At 36.1% G+C, this 24063-nt stretch overlaps 1 protein-coding gene across 11 annotated transcripts in view; it reads left to right on the forward strand.

Moving 5' to 3' along the window:
* Positions 1 to 24063, forward strand: part of ZP4 (zona pellucida glycoprotein 4) — a 702723-nt gene that overhangs the window by 25731 nt on the left and 652929 nt on the right. For all 11 annotated transcript variants that reach the window (XM_079900738.1, XM_079900744.1, XM_079900732.1 and 8 more), the window contains exon 2: positions 20247 to 20480. The gene's annotated coding sequence lies outside the window, so the exon portion shown is untranslated. The remainder of the gene's footprint in view (positions 1 to 20246; positions 20481 to 24063) is intronic.

Genomic DNA, 24063 nt, shown 5'->3' on the forward strand with positions numbered 1-24063 from the left:
TATCGAAAATAAGGTGACCATATGTGCCTGGCTTTATCTCTGGGCTTTCTATCCTGTTCCATTGATCTAACTTTCTGTTTCTGTGCCAGTACCATACTGTCTTGATGACTGTAGCTTTCTAGTACAGTCTGAAGTCCAGGAGCCTGATTCCTCCAGCTCCATTTTTCTTTCTCAAGATTGCTTTGGCTATTCGGAGTCTTCTGTGTTTCCATACAAATTGTGAAATTTTTTGTTCTAGTTCTGTGAAAAATGTCATTGGTAGTTTGATAGGGATTGCGCTGAATCTGTAGATTCCTTTGGGTAGTAGAGTTATTTTCACAGTGTTGCTTCTTCCAATTCAAGAACATGGTATATCTCTCCATCTATTTGTATCATCTTTAATTTCTTTCATCAGTGTCATAATTTTCTGCATACAGGTCTTTTGTCTCATAGGTAGGTTTATTCATAGGTATTTTATCCTTTTTATTGCAGTGGTAAATGGGAGTGTTTTCTTAATTTCACTCTCATATTTTTCATCATTAGTGTAAAGAAATGCCAGAGATTTCTGTGCATTGATTTTGTATCCGGCTACTTTACCAAATTCATTGATTAGCTCTAGTAGTTTTCTGGTAGCATCTTTAGGATTCTCTATGTATAGTATCGTGTCATCTGCAAACAGTGACAACTTTACTTCCTTTCCAATTTGGATTCCTTTTATTTCTTTTTCTTCTCTGACTGATGTGGCTAAAACTTCCAAAACTATGTTGAATAATAGTGGTGAGAGTGGGCAACCTTGTCTTGTCCCTGATCTTAGTGGAAATGGTTTCAGTTTTTCACCGTTGAGGATGATGTTGGCTCTGGGTTTGTCATATATGGCCATTATTATGTTGAGAAAAGTTCCCCCATGCCTACTTTCTGGAGGGTTTTTTATCATAAATCGGTGTTGAATTTTGTCGAAAGCTTTCTCTGCATCTATTGAGATGATCATATGGTTTTTCTGTTTCAATTTGTTTATATGGTGTATCACGTTGATTGATTTACGTATATTGAAGAATCCTTGCATTCCTGGGATAAACCACACTTGATAATAGTGTATGATCCTTTTAATGTGCTGTTGGATTCTGTTTGCTAGTATTTTGTTGAGAATTCTTGCATCTATGTTCATCAGTGATATTGGCCTATAGTTTTCTTTCTTTGTGACATCTTTGTCTGGTTTTCTTATCACAGTGATGGTGGTCTTGAAAAATGAGTTTGGGAGTGTTCCTCCCTCTGCTATATTTTTGAAGAGTTTGAGACGGATAGGTGTTAGCTCTTCTCTAAATGTTTGATAGAATTCTCCTGTGAAGCCATCTGGTCCTGGGCTTTTGTTTGTTGGAAGATTTTTAATCACAGTTTCAATTTCAGTACTTGTGATTGGTCTTTTTATATTTTCTATTTCTTCCTGGTTCAGTCTCGGAAGGTTGTGCATTTCTAAGAATTTGTCCATTTCTTCCAGGTTGACCTTTTTACTCACATAGAGTTGCTTGTAGTAATCTCTCATGATCCTTTGTATTTCTGTAGTGTCAGTTGTTACTTCTCCTTTTTCATTTCTAATTCTATTGATTTGAGTCTTCTCTCTTTTTTTCTTGAAAAGTCTGGCTAAAGGTTTATCAATTTTGTTTATCTTCTCAAAGAACCAGCTTTTACTTTTATTGATCTTTGCTATCGTTTCCTTCATTTTTTTTTTCATTTATTTCTGATCTGATCTTTATGATTTCTTTCCTTCTGCTAACTTTGGGGTTTTTTTGTTCTTCTTTCTCTAATTGCTTTAGGTCTAAGGTTAGATTGTTTATTTGAGATGTTTCTTGTTTCTTAAGGTAGGCTTGTATAGCTATAAACTTCCCTCTTAAAAGTGCATTTGCTGCATCCTATAGGTTTTGGGTCCTTGTGTTTTCATTGTCATTTGTTTCTAGGTATTTTTTGATTTCTTCAGTGATCTCGTGGTGATTAAGTAGTGTGTTGTTTAGCCTCTATGTGTTTGTATTTCTTACAGATCTTTTCCTGTAACTGATATCTAGTCTCATAGCATTGTGTTCAGAAAAGATACTTGATACGATTTCAATTTTCTTAAATTTACCAGGGCTTGATTTGTGACCCAAGATATGATCTATCCTGGAGAATGTTCCATGAGCACTTGAGAAGATTGTGTATTCTGTTGTTTTTGGATGGAATGTCCTATAAATATCAATTAAGTCCATCTTGTTTAATGTATCATTTAAAGCTTGTGTTTCTTTCTTTATTTTCATTTTGGATGATCTGTCCATTGGTGAAAGTGGTGTGTTAAAGTCACCTACTATGATGGTGTTACTGTCGATTTCCCTTTTTATGGCTGTTAGTATTTGCCTTATGTATTGAGGTGCTCCTATGTTGGGTGCATAAATATTTACAATTGTTATATCTTCTTCTTGGATTGATCCCTTGATCATTATGTAGTGTCCTACTTTGTCTCTTGTAATAGCCTTTGTTTTAAAGTCTATTTTGTCTGATATGAGAATTGCTACTCCAGCTTTCTTTTGATTTCCTTTTGCATGGAATATCTTTTTCCATCCCCTCACTTTCAGTCTGTATGTGTCCCTAGGTCTGAAGTGGGTCTCTTGTAGACAGCATATATATGGGTGTTGTTTTTGTATCCATTCAGCCAGTCTGTGTCTTTTGGTGGGAGCATTTAATCCATTTACATTTAAGGTAACTATTGATATGTATGTTTCTATGACCATTTTCTTAATTTTTTTGGTTTATTATTGAAGGTCTTTTCCTTGTCTTGTGTTTCCTGCCTAGAGAAGTTCCTTTAGCATTTGTTGTAAAGCTGGTTTGGTAGTGCTGAATTCTCATAGCTTTTGCTTGTCTGTAAAGCTTTTAATTTCTCCATCAAATCTGAATGAGTTCCTTGCTGAGTAAAGTATTCTTAGTTGTAGGTTTTTCTCCTTCATCAGTTTAAATCTGTCCTGCCACTCCTTTCTGGCTTGCAGAGTTTCTGTTGAAAGATTAGCTGTTAACCTTATGGGGATTCCCTTATGTGTTATTTGTTTTTTTTCCCTTGGTGCTTTTAATATTTATTCTTTGTATTTAATGTTTTTGTTTTTTTTGCGGTGTGGGGGCCTCTCACTGCTGTGGCCTCTCCCGTTGCGGAGCACAGGCTCCGGACGCGCAGGCTCAGTGGCCATGGCTCACGGGCCCAGCCGCTCTGCAGCATGTGGGATCTTTCCGGACCGGGGCACAAACCCGTGTCCCCTGCATCAGCAGGCGGACTCTCAACCACTGCGCCACCAGGGAAGCCCTGTATTTAATGTTTGATAGTTTGATTAATATGTGTCTTGGCCTGTTTCTCCTTGGATTTATCCTGTATGGGACTCTCTGTGCTTCCTGGACTTTTTTAACTATTTCCTTTCCCATATTAGGGAAGTTTTCAACTATAATCTCTTCAAATATTTCCTCTTTTATTCCTCTTCTTCTGGGACCCCTATAATTTGAATGTTGGTGTGTTTAATGTTGTCCCAGAGGTCTCCGAGACTGTCCTCAATTCTTTTCATTCTTTGTTCTGCTGTGCAGTAGTTATTTCCACTATTTTATCTTCCAGGTCACTTATCCGTTCTCCTGCCTCAGTTATTCTGCTATTGGTCCCTTCTAGAGAATTTTTAATTTCATTTATTGTGTTGTTCATCACTGTTTGTTTGCTCTTTAATTCTTCTAAGTCCTGTTAAACATTTCTTGTATTTTCTTCATTCTGTTTCCAAGATTTTGGATTATCTTTACTACATTATTCTGAATTCTTTTTCAGGTAGACTGCCTATTTCCTCTTCATTTGTTAGGTCTGGTAGGTTTTTGCCTTGCTCCTTCATTTGCTGTGTTTCTCTGTCTTCTCATTCTGATTAAGTGACTGTGTTTGGGGTCTCCTTTTTGCACGCTGCATGTTCATAGTTTCCGGTGTTTTTGGTGTCTGTCGCCAGTGGCTAAGGTTGGTTAAGTGGGTTGTGTAGGCTTCCTGGTGGAGGGGACTGGTGCCTGTGTTTTGGTGGATGAGGCTGGATCTTTTCTTTCTCATGAGCAGGTCCACGTCTGGTGGTGTGTTTTGGGGTGTCTGTGGCCTTATTATGATTTTAGGCAGCCTTTCTGCTAATGGGTGGGGTTGTGTTCCTGTCTTGCTAGTTGTTTGGTATGGGGCGTCCTGCACTGTAGCTTGCTGGTCGTTGAGTAGAGCTGGATTTTGGCATTGAGTCGTAGATCTCTGGGAGATTTTTGCCGTTTGATATTACATGGAGTTGGGAGGTCTCTTTTGGACCAGTGTCCTGAACAGTGTCCTGAACACCTCAGTGGCATAGCCCTGACGCCTCGTTGGAGCCTCAAGAGCCTGTCCTCCACACAGCTCAGAATAAAAGTGAGGAAAAAAAGAAAGAAAGAAGAAGATAAAATAAAGTAAAATAAAATAGTTATTAAAATAAAAAATACTTATTAAGAAAAAAAATTTTAAGTAAAAAACAAGCAAAGAAACAAAAAGGACATAGAGCACCCTAGGTTAAGTGGTAAAAGCAAAGCTATAGAGACAAAATCACACACAGAAGCATACACATACACACTCACAAAAAGAGAAGAAGGGAAAAAATATATATATATTGTTGCTCCCGAAGTCCACCTCCTCAATTTGAGATGATTTGTTGTCTATTCAGGTATTCCACAGATGCCGGGTACATCAGGTTGATTGTGGACATTTAATCCGCTGCTCCTGAGGCTGCTGGGAGAGATTTCCCTTTCTCTTCTTTGTTTGCACAGCTCCCGGTTTCAGTTTTGGATTTGCCCCGCCTCTGCATGTAGGTCGCCTGAGGGCGTCTGTTCTTCGCTCAGACAGGATGGGGTTAAAGGAGCAGCTGATTTGGGTTCTCTGGCTCACTCAGGCCGGGAGGAGGGAGGGGTACGGATGCAGGGCGAGCCTGCGGGGGCAGAGGCCGGCGTGACATTGCAGCAACCTGAGGCGCGCCATGCATTCTGCCGGGGAAGTTGTCCCTGGATCATGGGACCCTGGCAGTGGCGGGCTGCACAGGCTCCCTGGAAGGGAGGTGTGGAGAGTGACCTGTGCTCGCACACAGGCTTCTTGGTGGCGGCAGCAGCAGCCTTAGCATCTCATGCCGGTCTCTGGGGTCCGCTCTGATAGCTGCGGCTCGCGTCAGTCTCTGGAGCTCCTTTAAGTGGCGCTTTTAATCCCCTCTCCTCGTGCACCAAGAAACAAAGAGGCAAGAAAAAGTCTCTTGCCTCTTCAGCAGCTCCACACTTTCCCGGACTCCCTCCCGGCTAGCCGTGGCACGCTAACCCCCTGCAAGCTGTGTTCACGCTGCCAGTCCTCTCCTTGGGATCTGACTTGTGAAGCTCGAGCCTCAGCTCCCAGCCCCTGTCCGTCCCGGCGGGTTAGCAGATAAAGGTAAAGGAAACCATATAGTTACTCTGTGAGGCATTTCCAACCATGTGTGTTTACAGAAAAAGCCCCATCGGGATAGACCTCCACTGTTCTAGGGTGTGATAGCTTAGGAGTGCCTATGATTTGAACTTAATACATATTTAGAGGGTGTCAAATTCAGAACCAGGCAGATCCATCTCCTGACCCTAAACATGGTCCTAAAGTAAATTGCTTGAGGAAATTGGATCTCAAAGGTTATAGGCAGCGAATTTTGAAGTGTCTGTATTCCATAGGAGATCAAAGAAGCCCAGATGAAAGAATTGTGGACTGACTGACATGACAGCTGTGGATTGAGCACAACTTCTTTTTGAAAGGGCTATCTTATCTTGAAGATTATGACTTTGGAGGAAGTAAGGTGATTGGCAGTGGAGAGAATCAGAACATGTGAAATACCTTAAAAATTTATTGACAAATAATTTTGCTTATGTTACACATAAAAAAAAATGCTTTACACTTTGGAAAAAATATAATGCATTTTTCTGGATACACACAAATTTGTTGAAAGTATAAAAACAGATTTGGCATGATAAACACTAAATTCAGGATCAAGGTTAATTGGGAAGAGAGGGAAGGAAATGAAGTTGTGTCACTAAATCCATGAATGCTGCTTTGAAGCAAAAGTAGCCTTGTATTGTTTTGTTTTAAACTGGGTAGCTGCGTGACCGTTTATGATATTATTCTCTATACTTCTAGGTATACTAGAATTCTTTCTCAATTTTTAAAAATGAGTAAGTAGATGATGAAGAAATTGATATTTGCATCAAACCAATCTGAAAACTATGGAGATGGAAGGAAAGAGTGGGGTGAGATTGAAGTAGATTGAAGGGGAAGCATGAACTCATGAAATATCACCCAGATCAGTGAGAAGGCAGGTGGATGTTTCGCACTAACAGAAAGAACACAATGTGGGAATCAACAGGAAATGGCTCCCAGGTCTCAAGTGTTAGAGTGAGACTTAGGAAGATGCAGACTGGTTTCTTCCCAACGATGCCTGTGGTGAGTGGAAAATCAGGGACCTAAGTTCTTCCCCTGGCTTTGCCCTTTTGTAAGTGAGGTTAGTATGAAAGTCGGTGTCTGCTCTGCCACACTTTCCTCATCTGTAATAGAGTAGGAGAACTAGGTACATTAGTCCTGTCACATGTTCATGAAGAGATTTGTGGCTTCTACCTCTAGATTGCATAGGATTACTCTTGGTTTCTAACTGTAATGTTTTATTTTCAAAATTAGAGTAGCAAAATAAAGCATCTCCCCCGCACCTAAACGGCTACAGCATTTTGCCTTTCATGTATCTTGGATCAGCATCTTTAGACTTGTTCTTTTAAAATGTTCTGGTCTCTATTCATTTTCAAACATTTCCTTTAATTCTTAATTTTTTCACACTGAACAAAATCCATTTTCCTACCCTTTTGCTAAATGTTTTTTCTAGTGCATATCATTCATTAACAAGAGAACAATTTCCAGGGATGTCTTGGAAACAAATGTAAGAAATGGAGTCAAAATATGGTGCTACTAGTTATCACAGCTGAAATTGACTTAAATTCCCTAATTCATAAGTAAAAGAAAATCCATATGCACTGGTTATATTTATATCATGTATTTTCCATTTCAAAGATAAAATAAGAATCAGGAAAATAAATGTCCTAATAATTTATTTGATTCAAAAGAAAAATCATTTAAACACCAAATAATTTCAACAGCAGCAAAAGAAATATCTTTTACAATGGAAGTATTGTTCAGGACTAGACCATTTGACTTGGGAGAAACAACTTGGGTAATGTGACAGAGAATCTTGACAGAATTTGTCCCAGTCAGAGTTTCATTTTAATAACTGTTTTAAGTTAAATATCTACCAAATCAACTGTAGTTGATTCCAGTAGTGCTCCTTTACTGTGTATATATATAGTATAAATAAAAGTATTTAAATATATACATATATATTTAATTTAGCTGTGTTAAATGGCATTATATGTATCTATCAAGCTTTTCTTAGAGTTTCTCTTAGTATTTTCACATCTCCAGTGTTGTGCACTTTGGAAATCGAGAGCAAAGAAGTAAAAAATGAGGAAGTAGGAACTAATTGGGCACCTTCTTTGAAAGGATGAATGAAGTCTTTGACTAGAGGCTAAACCCCAGTGAAATAAGTGAAAATAAGCAAAAAGTACAAAACTCTATTTAAACATATTATTTTTACATTCCTTTGTTTTGGTGATTATGAGGAAAAGATACGAGTTTAATACATATTCCAATCCTTCAGATTGTATCATCCCAGTGCAACCACTTCCATCTTCCTCCTTTGTCTCTTTAAATATCTGTCCATTAGAAACAGTAAGCACCTCACTGTAAAAACTGTGAATCATTAGGTAAATGAAATAAAGAGAAGCATAAGTGTAAGTTGGATGCAGAATGAGCAAAGCAGTGAATTGCTAAACAAAGAAAAACAGAAATATTCTCTATTGCTGAATATCAGATCAACTCAGCCTCCAGGAATACTGACCCTTAAGCAACTCTTAGCAGAAACTCAGAAAGACAGACCGTGTGGTCATCCAGAGCACTCAGATGACTTCTAGAGTTGTCGGTGTGTTAGGTGGCCTAATACCAGTCTTGGTTATATTCTAGGAGGTCTGATCTTGTAGATGAAACAAAGGACCAGGACTCTCTGGGCAGTGACAACCCTTACCAAGGATTGTATCGGATTGACCAAAAAGTTCGTTAGGGTTTTTCCATTAACGTCTTTCAGAAAATCCGGAACGGACTTATGGGCCAACCCACTAACAATTGTCATTTGCTTCAGGACAGAACCCACCTACAGCCTGGTAATACAAAGGGAATATTAAAAAAGAATATCAGAGAATCAGCTAAATTATCTACAGCTGCACTGTCCAGTACAGTAGCCACTAGCTACTGGTGAATTTGAATGTTTTAAAACTAAATAAAATTAAAGATGCAGTTCCTCAGTAACACTCTCCACATTTAAGTACTCAGTGGCTGACATACTGGACAGCACAGATACAGGACATTTCCATCATCTGGGCAGTGCCGAGCCAGAATATTGTGGTCCATGAATCAGCAGCATTGGCATCACCCAGTGGTTTTTATTTATTTTTTTAAATTTTAATTTAATTTACTTTTTAAAATAAATGTATTTATTTATTTTTGGCTGTGTTGGGTCTTCATTGCTGCGACAGGCTTTCTCTAGTTGAGGCGAGCAGGTGCTACTCTTTGTTGCAGTGCGCGGGCTTCTCGTAGCGGTGGCTTCTCTTGTTGTGGAGCATGGGCTGTAGGCACGTGGGCTTCAGTAGTTGTGGCTCGCGGGCTCTAGAGCGCAGGCTCAGTAGTTGTGGTGCGCGGGCTTAGTTGCTCTGAGGCACGTGGGATCTTCCTGCACCAGGGATCGAACCCGTGTCCCCTGCATTGGCAGGTGGATTCTTAACTACTGTGCCACCAGGGAAGTCCCCCAGAGGTTTTTAGAAATGCAGAAACTTGGGCCCTAGTACATCTTTATGTGATATGTGTGTACATTAAAGTATTAAAGAGTAATGGTCTAAAGCTCATTCCAGGACTCCAGTCATTAAAAGATAAATGGAATACAAGTCAGAAAGCTGAGACAGAATAGCTCAGTAGATTGTACAGGAACTATCTATGGACAAGAACTATCTGGGTTCATCCAAATAACCTTGGATGCATAACCTCTTTTTGTGAAGCTGAGATGACTAATATTCTGTCTGTTTTGGTCAAGACTGGGTAGGTAACAAATATACTAGCAAACAAATAACAATAACAAATAACAAATTCCAATAGTACTTACTATTTGCTTGACACTCTTTGCTGGGTAAGTTAGGCGTTTTCTAAATTATTCCACATAAGTGACCTTTAAACAATTTTACTGATGATATAATTTAGCCTCAACAAGTATAAAAATCATTCCCATGATCACACAGCTAAGAAATGGCAGAGCCAAATTTGAAGAAAAGAAAAAAAAGGTTTTTTCCCTTAGTCAACAGAAAATTAAGAAATATGTGCTGTTATTTTTGTTTCAAGGCTTAGAATTTTTAACCATAATTACTACTGTGGCAGAAATTAAATAAACCTTATTTGAGATTCAACTAAGAGAATATGACTAAGAAAGATTTTCTGCCCAGGCTCAGCAGTGGTGAAAAGAAATATTTATAATTTCCTTAAAAGCTTTTAGTCTTTTGGAGAGGCTCTAATCTGCATTAGCAGAGGTTGTACCCTTGATGTGACATTCAGTTTTATCCTCTGTGCATTTAGAAACCTGAAGTTGAGTTTCTCTCTGCCTCACTTAATGGAGGGCCACTCTTCTGCATGCATTATTAAGTTTAACTCCTACTGTTGTCTCCCCAGAATTAGACAGCACTATGATCTCCCATTAGCTATGAGAGCAAACTGCAAAGTTCTTAGTGATGCAGGCAAAATTGAATTATTTTACTGGGGAGCATAGAGTTCGGTAGTGCAACCAAGCAACCAAGCATATTAAGACAGTAGTTAAGAAAATGTGTTTTGAACAGTTTTTATACTGACCACCACAAGCAACTACTTTTTCACTTGGTTTATTGATAAAGGCTACCCTTACACAAGTTAAAGTAATGAATTCTTTAAATCATAATCAGAATTGCAAAAGCAGCAGTCAAAGCTGGTCTTTTACAAGTGAATTTTTCTTTTTTTTTTTTTTTTTTTGTGGTATGCGGGCCTCTCACTGTTGTGGCCTCTCCTGTTGCGGAGCACAGGCTCCGGACGTGCAGGCTCAGCGGCCATGGCTCACAGGCCCAGCTGCTCCGCGGCATGCGGGATCTTCCCGGACCGGGGCACGAACCCGTGTCCCCTGCATCGGCAGGGGGACTCTCAACCACTGCACCACCAGGGAAGCCACGAATTTTTCATTTTTAAGCAGATAATGCAAGCAACTGTTTTCTCAATGGAGATTTTAAGGAACTTAGAAACCTATAGAGTAAAAGGACAATTTAATGAAGATTAGCCAAGAAATTCCCATCAAGTATAGAATAGTTCCTATTTATAGTTCTTTGATATCAACTATTTATTATTTAATTACCAATTTTCTCTATCTTACATTTTTGAACACATATTTCATATATTCTAAGTTGGCTTATATATTTAAACATATTGCAAATATCTATTTAATATTTAAATATAAATATATGATTTTTAAACAACAAAATGATTTGATAAGAGATGGTAGCACACAGTACATTCACATTGTGTGGTGGAAACTAAATTTCAGAAACTGTCATTTGTCCACTTCAGTCAATCAGGTTTGCTGATGAGTTTGGAGAAGTGATTGGGAGAATCAAGTATCTTTAGCCTAACTAATAGAAGTTTAAATAATTAATGGACTTTCATGTGAAGAAATTTTGTGTAGCATCATAATGCAGATTGAGGGTCAGCAAATGATTAAGCAGTGGTGGAGACAAATTCTAAAGCGATAATTTCTAACAATACGCTTTAAAAAAAATTAATCTAAAAATAATAAAAAGAAATAAAAACATTGGGTTGTAGGTCACAGGCTAATCTCTTGGGTGAGCTCATTTCATTCCATCCTCAGGGAGAAGAGTTGTAGGCGGATCAAAGAAAAATTGAAGTTCTGAAAGACTTCGAATCAGTGTGCCAATGGGTGGGGCTTTAGGGGCCATATCAGTGGAGGTCTGAGTGTTCTTCCTTCTTATAGGTTTTGTTCCTTTCCTCTCCTGCTACAGTGCTGATAAGGTAGCCTGATGATTACTTCTGCCTGTAGGTGTTTTTATCTTTGGAAGGTAAACCAATTGTCATAATATAGAAGCCCAGTGCACTGGAAATTAGTTTAGGCAAGCTTTGCTCCAGGCCTAAAGAAAAAGATGTCCGTAGCCATCATGGCTTTCAAGGGAACTGGCATGGAGGACATTCGCCTAGCTAACATCTTTTTTGGGCCTGAAGATGAAGGCAAAGAATAACCATCCGATTTTTTTTTATATTGTCTGGCAATATGAAATATTGACAGGATAGCTTGTCAATATTCAAAAAATGATAAAGAATTAATTTTTTTCCTTTTATATTAGTTCCTTACAAAATCTGAATTAACTTCTTTTGAAGGTACAATGTCGATATTCAACAAATATCAAAAATAAATTTTATTAACAAATGCTGGAGAGGGTGTGGAGAAAAGGGAACATTCCTACACTGTTGGTGGGAATATAAGTTGGTGCAGCCACTATGGAAAACAGTATGGCGGTTCCTCAAAAAGCTAAAATTAGAGTTGACATATGATCCAGCAGTCCCACTCCTGGGTATATATCTGGACAAAATTATAATTCAAAAAGGTATATGCACCCCTATGTTCATAGCAGCACTATTCACAATAGCCAAGACATGGAAACAACCTAAATGTCCATCAACAGATGAATGGATAAAGAAGATGTGACACATACATATAGTGGAATACTACTTAGCCATAAAAAGAAGGAAACAATGACATTTGCAGCAACATGGATGGACCTAGAGATTATCATACCAAGTGAAGTAAGTCAGAAAGAGAAAGACAAATACCATGTGATATCACTTATATGTGGAATCTAAAATATGGCACAAACGAACCTATCTACAAAACAGAAATGAACTCATAGACATAGAGAACAGACTTGTGGTTGCCAAGGGAGAGGGGGATGGGGGAGGGATGAAGTGGGAGTTTGGGATTAGCAAATGCAAACTATTATATATAGAATGGATAACAACAAGATCCTCCTGTCTAGCACAGGGAACTATATTCAATATCGTGTGATAAACCATAATGGAAAAGAATATTAAAAAAAGAATGTATATATGTATAACTGAAGCACTCTGCTGTACAGCAGAAATTAACACAACATTGTAAGTCCATATACTTCAATTAAAAATTAAATTTATACCTTAACCTTAGGCAATATATTTAGTAGCTCAGGAAAAAGTATTATGAATGTTACTCCTCGTTTCATTGTTTCACATACATATGGCAGTTACAAACAAAAAGTTATCATACTGTGTGTTCTACCCATTAATAAATGATTTACCATTTCAATTTATTTGCCTTAGGAAAATGTAGAAGTTTACGTGCATTTCCTTCTAAAATAAACACTTGAAATTACTAATTGTTGATTAGAGTCTCTGAAGAGTTGATTAATTCATTTATTAAATCATCCTATGATTCATTAAGCCAAAGTTTTGACAGAGAATTAAATAAAGTAACTGTGTTAAAAAATTTTTTAAACATTGCAGCCATTTTCTCAGTTGTTTTTCATCTGTATGTCAAATTTACTTAGACATAGTTGAGTTGGTGATACTTTGATATGCAAAGAAATTCCTTGTTTTAACAGCAAACCATCCACTAGAACACATCTAAATTCTCATTATATAATTTGACAGTGAAAAAACGGAAGGCAATAGAGTGACAGGTGTGAGAAAATAGAAGACATTTACAATAATGTAGAACAATAATAGGACTTATTATTGGGTGCTTACTATGCACCAGGTAGGGAACACATTTCACACGTGATGACATATTTAATTCTCATAACAACTAAAGGAAGAAACTACCATTAGCATCACCATTTTCAGATGAGACCAAAGTCACATCTGTAATATATGGCAGTGCTGGACTCAACCTCAAGTCTCTCAACACCAAAGTCCATACTCTCAAAAGAAACCTACTGTTTCTTTTGCAATTACTAATGTTGTTAACGGTATCATTAACAAATATGGACACTTTCAAGATGGGCAAATAAACGGGGCAAAAATCTGTGTAAATATAACCTTAATGTTGCAGAAAGTATTACAAGCTACCCGCTGAATGTATTAACAAATGTTAGAGATTCGTGTTTTTGGAAAAGGTTATATGGATTTCCACTTCCAATTAGGATGTAGCAGTACATAAACGAACTTCACTCGTATGGTAGCAGCAAGACAAAAATATTATGCTAAAATGTATAATTTTTATAAAACAATTGAAGAGAACTGGACATTAAGATGTCTTAATGAACTAAATTCCAGAGAGAGAGAGAGAGACGAGCCCTTTATAGGTTATCAAAGTGCCACTTCTACACCTGAGGTCAAGCACCTACTGTGGGAATAGGTAAATGGGAAAGTAAGCCCATCCCCATAGAGAGAGAGCCTTGTAGAGATAATGTAAAATTAGCCAGTTACTAATGGAAGATAGAAAATCAGTAATAAAAAATTTAAATATCTTGTCCTGGCAATCCTCTCACTTCTCTTTGTAGAATATTGCTGAGTAAAGGCAGTGGAGGTGAGAGTGAAAAGCAGAGTCTTTCAGCAGACGTGTGCAGCTACAGGGTGCTTAATATTCCAGGGATCAGCTAGAGAAGAATCCAAAAATGAACCAAAACTACATAAAATTGCAATCTGAGCCACTTCCAGCTCAAACTCTGACAAGATCAAAGAGATTAGCTGAAGAATAAAAAGAGGGCCTTAATCCAATTTGAAACCACTGCTGAATGCAATCAATTTATGGTAACAGGCCATACAAACTCAACTGAACTCTTCATGGAATCTGAAAAATCATTCCTTTTTACTAGTTGTCCCCTGAGAAAGGAATACTACTGGAACTCCCTAGGAAAAATAATAACACAACAGCAACAAAATATTTTATAGTTTAATCTCTATATAATGTACATGCCCAGCATTAAATCTTTTTAAAAAAATAAGCAAAGAAGCAGGGAATGTTACCATAATTAAGAGAAAAGATAGTCAATAGAGGAAGAGCAACAGATGACCCAGATAGTGTAATGAGTAGGAAAAGTTTGAAAGGACCATAACTATGTTAAGAATTGCAAAAACAAAAAATGGAAACAGAAAAGAAAAAAAAAATAGTTTGGGACAAGAAATGGAAAATTATGGTATGGAAAGGAATATATGTAGTATATGAAAGAAAACGTCTAAAACAAATATATGATATTTTAAATGTAAAATTATTTAAAATAAATTTAAAGCAGTGTAGATCAATTACCCCCTCCTACCCTTTGTGATAATTTTGGATACAGTTCAGACACAGCAGAAGAAAGGGTTAGTTATCCTTATACAGATTAATAGAAATTATCCAAATCGAAGCACAGAAACAAAAATAAAACAATGCGTAGACAACTAGTGACCTGTAGAAAAACATCCAATTTCTAACCTATTTATAATTGGAGTCAAGGGAAGAGAAGATAAAGAATATGCTAGAAAATTTTTTTTATGAAAAAATAGCTTAAAAGGTCCATATTCATTGTAAACATTCAATATATATTTCCAAGAAACAAAGAAAATTTAAGCTCAATAAATACAAAAATAACCACCTTTAGACATATCAAAGCCAAACTACTGAAAACCTAAGATAATTTTAAAATGTTGAATGCAGACAGAAAAAAAGACACTGCACTGAAGGAAAAACAGAATGATAATTGACTTCTCATCAGACGTAATAGAAGCCAGCAGACAACAAAATGAGACTTTTAGTGTGCAAAGAGAAAAAAAGCCAAACCTTCATTCAATATTCAACAAAAATATTCTTTAAAAATAAAGGCAAAATTAAGACATATTTAGATAATCAAAAACTGAGAGAATTCATTGGCTCAAAAACCACCGTAAGAAATCCTAAAGGAAGGTCTTCAGGTCAGCAAAGGAATCCAAAAGTATCTTTTAAAAAAAATACTGGAAAGGCCAGGAGACATAAGGTCAATTTACAAAAATTATTTACATTTCTACATAATAAAAAATAATTGGAAAATGACAATTCTTTTAAGTACAATACAGTATCAAAAATATAAAACCCTTAGGAGTAAGTTTATTGAAAAATATGCAAGAACTCTACAATGAAATATAAAACACATTTTGAGAGATATTAAAGATGATTTAAATAATGAAAGATATGGCACATTCAAAAAGTGGAATCAATATTGGTAAGATGTTAAACCTCAAAGTAAACTAGTGATTCAATGCTATATAGATCAAAATATCAGCGTTTTTTGGTAAAATTGACAAGATGTTTCTGAAACGTATATGGAATTCAAAAGGATCTGGCATAGCCAAAACAATCTAGAAAAAGAAAAACAGTTTCAGAGGGCTTTCACTACTTGATTTCAAGGTAACATACTGTATCATAAGATACAATTACTTCCTGTTTGTAAAGCTTACAATAAAGCTACATTAATTTCAACAACATGGTATTGACAGAAAGGCAAATAGATCTACAGAATAGAACAGAATAGGGAGTCATAGGAGCCAATGCAATTCAGTGGAGAAACGGTCTTTACAATAAAGGTGTTGAAACAAGTGGAACAATGAACCTTGACCCTACTTCACACTAAAAAAATTAATTCCAAATGGATCATAGACCTGAACAAAAAAATTAAACCATAAACCTACTAAAAGCGTACACAGGAAAATATTTTAACAAACTTGGGGTAGACAAATATTTCTTAGACTTGTCATAAGAAGTTCCAACTACAAAAGAAAGAAACAGTAAATTGAAATACTGTTTGTCAAAAGACACCAGTCAAGAAAAGGAAAGGAAAAGCCACAGACTGGGAGAAAATATAATACATAGGTCTAACAAAAGGCTTATATCTAAATTACACAAAGAACCCCTACAACTCAATAATACAGAGCAAATGATCCGAATAAAACTGGCAGAACACAACAGAAGATACCTGGATGGCTAATAAGTACATGAAAAGATGCTCAATATCATTACTCATCAGGGAAACTCAAATACACAATGACTTGCTTCACATCCACTAAAATTAAAATAATAAAAAGCCAGACAATACCCGCTATTGTTATGGAGATGAAGCTACAGGAACTCAACATATTTCTGGAGGGAGTGTAAAATAGTGCAACCACTTTCGAAAAACTGATAGGCAATTTTATTTAATATATATCATGTCCTCGAAGTTCCACTTCTAGTATAATAAACACAAGGGATATGAAAGCATGTGATGACAAAAAAGACAAATACAAAAAAGTTCATAGCAGGAAATATCAGCCAGTATAAGAATGGATAATCAACTAAGGAGGATATTCTATTCGGCAATAAAAAGAACAAACTATATACACAAAACATGGGTGGATTTTAAACACATTATGTTGACTAAAACAATGCAGAAATAAAAAATATATACTGCACAACCCTGTTTACATCAAATTCTATAAAGAGCAATATTTAACTATGCTGACAGAAATCGAAGTAGTTTTTGCTGCAGGAGAGATTTGAGCATTGAATGGAAAGAGGCACAAAGTTGATTTCTGGGGTGGTAGGACTATTCTGTTTCTTGATAAGGGTTTTAGTTACATATGTATATACATTTGCCAAAATTTATCAGACTGTATTCTTAAGATCAGTTACTTGGATGAAGGAAAAAATGATAGACATATAGGTCCCCAAAACCAAGAGTGCTTCCTTAAAAAATGTCCAGAAGTAGTCAAACCTTATTCTTTATTACATGCATCCCCAGTCCACATGTTTAAAAGTAATTTGGAAAAACAATAAACAGGCTAACAAATTATGGGAAGTCAGTATTTTTAAAGTAGAAATAGAAAGGTTTTCTTGTATTTTGCTTTACAGCAAAATCACCCAAACTATACGTTTGAGATCATCATGCTTTCCCTGAAGGGCCAGGGTCCATTAGAGCTCTTGATTAGTGGAAATTTTATTTTTTGAGGAACTCAGTGTCAACATCATTCAATCTCTGATCGCAATTTGGGCTGGTATTGGTATTCTACCTATTTGTCTTTGACCAATAGGACCCGCCCCCTATCTTGCACCCTCAGTTTCTAAGCATTTACCCAATTTCTAAGTGACTACATTGATCTTCCCTACTTGGTGCTCAAGTTTCATCAAGACTGAAATTCTCTCCACAGTTCATGCAACAACTGTTTATTTTGAGTTTACCATGTACCAGACACTAAATGATAAGCACAGGATATACTTCAGATATTGCCTGGAAAAAAAAGCAGTATCACCATTTTCTACTTTTTGGAGGGAATTAGAATTGTGCCTTTGAATGGAGTGAGTGGATGTCTATTTGAGTAATTCATCACACATCCTAGGCACATAAAAAATGCAATGACTCCTAATGGAGAGAAAATTGTAAAATCAAAAGTTAAACTTAAAAAAAATCTAGGAAAGAGTGGATATATGTATAACTGATTCACTTTGCTGTACAGCAGAAACTAACACAACATTGTAAATCAACTATACTACAATAAAAATTAATTTTTAAAAAGTTAACCTTTATTTAAATATCTGTAGAATGAAACGTTGTCACCTGTGATTGTCAGTTTGGTATTCACAAGAACTTAATTTTGTCAGGAATTTGTAGTTTAAAGTTTTACACTACAAGGGACTTCCCTGGTGGCACGGTGGTGAAGAATCCACCTGCCAATGCAGGGGACACGGGTTTGAGCCCTGGTCTGGGAAGATCCCACATGCCACAGAGCAACTAAGCCTATGCACCTCAACTGCTGAGCCCACGTGCTGCAACTACTGAAGACCATGCACTTAAAGCCCGTGCTCCACAACAAGAGAAGCCACCGCAAAGAGAAGCCCACGCACCGCAATGAAGAGTAGTCCCTGCTCACTGCAACTAGAGAAAGCCCACAAGCAGCAACAAAGACCCAACACAACCAAAAATAAATAAATTAATTTAAAAGAAAAAATTTTTACACTGCAAAAGTTAACAGGTTTATACTATAATTACAGACACATTGCCAGTTGTATACTAAAGGTGTTCATTTAGACATATTTTTGAAATCATAATCGTAAATATCTTTTTAAAAGTTCATGGAAACTATCTTAATATGGAATCCAGGTGTATTTTAACATGTATGATGTATGAGTTGGGGTAGACTACGCTGGAGTAACAAAGAGACCCAGAAATAGAATGGGGCAACAAAATAGAAGTGTTTAATTCTCACACATTTAACAGACTATGGTGGGTCCATGTCAGTGGAAGGTGGTGCTGGGAGGAGTCTAAGTTCTACTTTATTTCATAGAGCAGAGTGGGAAAAATAAGGTAGGTCATGTCCATGAGTATTCTTTATGGCATTCATTACTTTGACCCACTTACCACTGACTAGAGCTCAGTAATATGGCCATGTATAAGTGGGGACTTGGAGACTAGCTAGAAGAATAGAAAATAGAGTATGGTGGACCACTTATCAGTCTGTTGGTCAGGGATGCCTTAGAGATAAAGAAGTTCATAAGATTCGCCTACTGTTTGTTACCACTACTTTTTAAATCATGCATTTGCTTATTACCTATTGCCTAAGGGTTAGAAGTTTTCAAAACTTGTCAGAATTGGTTCCAATAGAATTTTACTTTAACTGAATGACTACAATGACTGCTTGTTTTATAGCATAGATATTTTTTCCAACTCTTCTTTATAGTAAAAGTATGTCATTGTTTTTGTTTTCCTTATTGAAAAGCAGGAAACTTAATTTCTTCAAAATAGTTCTTTTATATTATCACTGAGTGAAAACAATTTAAATATCCTCATAACAATGAACTGAATATATCAACTTAAATTCACATGGGTATGAAATATGACTACATTTTCTACTTGCATTTTCTCTTTAGACTCTAACATGGGACCCTGTACCCATATCAACTGTTCTTACGTTTTGTTAAACAAGTTAGAGTTGCTTTGCCTGATAAAAAGCAAGCTGTGTGGTGTATTCCAGGATTTTATATCTTTCAGAATTGCTTTGAAAGATTTGTTGGCCATCTTAAAGAATGATCAAATGTTACTTTTCCTACACAGTCCCTTTATTTCTTGTTTTCTGTAATGTGAAAGTCACCATACTTGGTACTATGAGGATTACAGATATTTTCAAGATGCTGGTCCTAGATTTCAAGATGTTCACCCTGGAAACAAGGAAGAGTAGGGTGATGACAGTGAATGAGTATTTGATCAAGCTAATTAGAAATTGGACAATTGCAAAGAATATTTTTAAAGAAGACTATAAACTACCTACCTTTGTTTTTTAGTTATTTGTTTCTCTGGAGGCCCCAAAATAAAACCAGTCAGCTTGTGAATAGATACTTGACTTCAAATATCATAATATGCTGTTTCAGTAATACTTTTAAAATATATTTCCCCAGCTGTTCTATTGGTTGTAGTATTTTAATGGTTAAACTTACAAACCCATTCACCTCAATTATTCCATTAACTTTAAACCTATAAGGGCTAGTATATCTAACGAAGTTATCACAGGAGGCTCTATTAATGGAGCAGTAGTTCATAGGAATGCTTTTGAAATTATTTCTCATTTCTTAAAGTGCTCTTTGACTTCAGTTAGGGAGGAAGAAAATCAACTCACACGAGTGGCCCTCATTCAATTTATCCTTAGTAGTATTCCATTAGCAGTAAGGTGTGTGTGTGTGTGTGTGTGTGTGTGTGTGTGTGTGTGTGTGTGTGTGTGTATTCTCAATAGCTTAGTCACTTCATGGATCCCCTTAGAAGCCTACTTATGATCTGTTTGTTGACTCTAGGTAGTATTAATTGATACAGTTATACCTAGTCTCATCACAGATGCAACTAAAACTCATCATGTATGTAGATTATAGGTGGCTGCAAATTCTTAGTCATTCTCCCCATCCATAGGTGGAGTCTAGTTCCCTTCCCCTTGAATGTGGACTGGCCCTGTGATTCACTTCCCTGATAAAAAGCGAAAGAACTAAGTAACAGTGTATGATTTCCATGGCTGACTTATATGAGTAACAAAATCTCCTGTTTGGCTCCTTTAGAATGCCTGCTCTTGGAACTCTTCTGAGAACCCAAATGTCATGTATAATCCCAAGCCACAAGGTGAGCCCTTGTGTAGACACTCCAGTCACAGCCACAGCTGAGCTCTGTCTAGAACCAGCATCAAATTCCAGTCATTGGAGTGAGCCATGTTCCACATGCTTCCAGTCAAGGCTTCAGCTGACTGCAGCTTCATCTATGAAATGGAAGACCCCAGTGAGAACCATCCATCTAAGGTCAGTCCAGTACAGTACTAATTCCGTAGTATTCTCAGGTGACTGGTTTCAGGACCCTCCTCAGATACCAAAATGCAAGGATACTCAAGTGTCTTATATAAAATGGCAAAGTATTTGCATATAACCTATGCATATCCTCCCATATACTTTAAACCATCTCTGTTACTTATAATACCTAATACAATGTCAATGCTATATAAATTGTTGTAAGTATAATGTAAATGCTGTGTAAATAGTTGCCCAGCCTGGCAAATTCAAATTTTGCTTTTTGGAACTTTCTGGATTTTTTTCCAAATATTTTAGACCTGCAGATGGTTGAATTCAGGGCTGTGGAACTTGTGGATATGGAGGGCTGACTGTAGTCCACAAAACTGGGAGAGATAATAATTGAAGCCACTGAGTTCGGTGGTTATTTATTATAAAACAATAGGTAACCACAAGCCAGTGAATTCAGAAACCAGTGTTTCAGTCTAATTTTGTTCTCTTTTCCAAACCCAGGATAACTATGATAAAAACAAAATAACTCATACTTCAAACAGTTACCTTCCTGTTCTGGGGAACAGTCATCTTGATATAATTTTACATGGCCAGTGATAGAAAGATTCAAATGATATTTGAGTTGCTTCATTTAAGTTTGGATTCTGTGTTATAAAATAGGTTTGCATGCAAGTACTTAAAAATTTGGAACTACCTTTCATTTTTAAAAATGAAAAACTTTAAACATTTATTATTAATGGATTAGTTAACTGGTAAAATTGAGAGTTTATTATATTTTCTCAAAATGTACCCTGTATATATAAACAGAGATGCCCCTTTCCCCAAGACCTAGACAAGGTTGATTCAAATCCCCGTCTATTGATTAGTCTCCTTCCCCCACATTTCAGTGTGAAGTAACTGGGCTGAAGAAGGGTAGCTCTTATATTCTCAAAGCTGCTTCTCATTTTAATCTCCTACCTCTGCTGAATTTCATCCAATTCAGCATCTTATTCATATAGTCCATCTAATTAATACAGTCCTTACATCGATTTCTGTAGACTAGGTAAACACAGTCCACTTCCTTAATTTCCCCCCAGAAATTGTATATGGATTTTATTGAGGGCTTAGGGGAGATATAGACACATATCAAAAATAAACTAAACAATAGGTATTCCTGTTTCTTAAGAGCAATAAAAATTTGGGCATACTAGAAAATGGATGATAGTAAAGTCATGGGACTAGGTGAGAGTACAGGGTCAGTGTAGATAAGAAGTCTAATGCCTGATCCCTGGGGCATGGTAATAGAGTCAAGAAGATGAGGCAGAATCAACAAAGGAGGGTAAAAAGGGACAGCCAGTGAATTAAAAGAAACCCAGAGAAGTGGCTATCCTGGAATAAAATGTCTCAAGAAAGACAGTAATGTTTTTTGCGTGCTACTGAGAGACCAAGTAAGTTGGAAACTTACAATTGTGTTTTATATTTAGAAATCTGTAACCAAGATGAAAGTAATAGGGATCTCAATGAAATGATATAATGAAAATCTTATAGAGTAATTTAAGATTGGGAAGTAAGGAAGTGTAAGTACAGTGAAGGTGTTTTTTTCTCTAGTTTTATTGAAATAGAATTGATACAGACCACCATATAAGATTAAGGTATACAGCATAATGACTTGACTTACATATATTTTGAAATGATTATCACAAATTTAGTTAACATACACCATCTCATACAGATACAGAAAAAGGGAAAATATATTTTCATCTGATGAGAACTCTTAGGATCTATTTTCTTTACAACTTTCAAATAGGCCATACAGCAGTGTCAACTATAGTCATTGTGCTGTATGTTACATAATATTAAATATAAAATAATCAGATTGTTTGCTATTGTTATATGAGTTCTTTATATATTATATATTTAACAACTCATCAGAAATAAGATTTGCAAATTTTTTTCCAATTTGGTATGTTATATTTTCATTTTTTTGATTGTTTCCTTTCCTATGCGGAAAGTATTTAGCTTGATGTACTCACACTTGTTTATTTTTTATTTTGTTGTCCATGCTTTAGGTGTCATATCCAAAAATAGCACTTCCAAGACCCATGTCAAGAAGCTTTTTTCTTATGTTTCCTTTTAGGAGTTTTATGGTTTCCAGGCTTACATTTAAGTCTTTAATCCATTTCAAGTTAATTTTTGTGAGTGGTATAAGATAGGATTCTAGTTTCCTTCTTTTACATGTGAATATCCAAATTTTTCAGCACCATTTATTGAACAGACTGTTTTGCCTCCATTGAGGATTCTTGGCTCCCTTGTCAAATATTAATTGACCATATATGCACAGGTATATTTCTGGGCTCTAGATTCTGTTCCACTGGTCTGTGTGTCTATTTTTTATGTCAGTACCACACCATTTTGATTACTCTATCTTTATAATACAGCTTTAAATCAGAAAGTATGGTGCCTCTTGCTTTGTTGTTCTTTCTGAGGATTGCTTTTGTGGGTCTATATAAATTCCAGGATTGTTTATTCTATTTCTGTAAAAATATACCATTGGAATCTTGATAGGGGTTGCATTGAATCTATAAATGGCTTTGGGTAGTATGGACATGTTAATATTAATTCTTCCAATCAATGAACATGGAATATCTTTCCATTTATTTCTGTTTTCAGTTTCCCTCATCAGCCTTACAGTTTTCAGTTTAGGTATCTTTCACCTTTTTGGTTAAATTTATTCCTAAGTATTTTATTGTTTTTGATGATACTGCACATGGGATCATTTTCTTTATTTTTTTTCAAATAACTCATTGTTAATGTATAGAAATTTACTAAATTTTGTATGTTAATTTTATATCCTGCAGCTTCACTGAATTCATTGATTAGATCTAAGTTTTTTGGTAGAGTCTAAGAATTTTCTATATATAAAGTATGTTATCTGCAAATAGTGACAGTTTTACTTCTTTCTTTCCAATTTTGATGCCTTTTACTTCTCTTCTTGCCTGATTGCTCTGACTAGGGCTTCCAGTACTATGTTGAATAGGAGTGGTGAGAGTGGGCAACCTTGTTTTATTCCTGATCTTAGAGGAAAAGCTATTAACCTTTCACCATTGAGTATAATGTTAGCTTTGGGCTCCTCATATATGACCTTTATTATATTGAAATATGTTCCTTCTATTGTTAATTTGTTAAGAGTTTTTAATATAAATTATGCTGAGTTTTGTCAAATGCTTTTTCTGCATCTATTAAGGTGATCGTATGATTTTTTTCTTTCGTTCTTTTCATGTGATGTATCACAGTTATTGATTTGCTTATGTGAACCATCATTGCATTACAGAGATAAATCCCACTTGATCATGATGAATGATCCTTTCAATGTGCTGCTAAATTCAGTTTACTAGTACTTTATTGAGAATTTTTGCACCTATATTCCTCAGGGATATTGGCCTGTAGTTTTCTTTTCTCGTAGTGTCCTTTTATGGCTTTAGTGTCAGAGTAATGCTGGCTGCATAAAATGAGTTTAGGAGTGGTCCCTCCTCTTTTATTTTTTGGAAGATTCTGAGAAGAATTGGCATGAATTTTTCTTTAAATATTTGGTAAAACTTTCTAGTGA

This window comes from Stenella coeruleoalba (assembly GCF_951394435.1).
Source record: "Stenella coeruleoalba genome assembly, chromosome: 16".
NCBI lineage: Eukaryota > Metazoa > Chordata > Mammalia > Artiodactyla > Delphinidae > Stenella > Stenella coeruleoalba.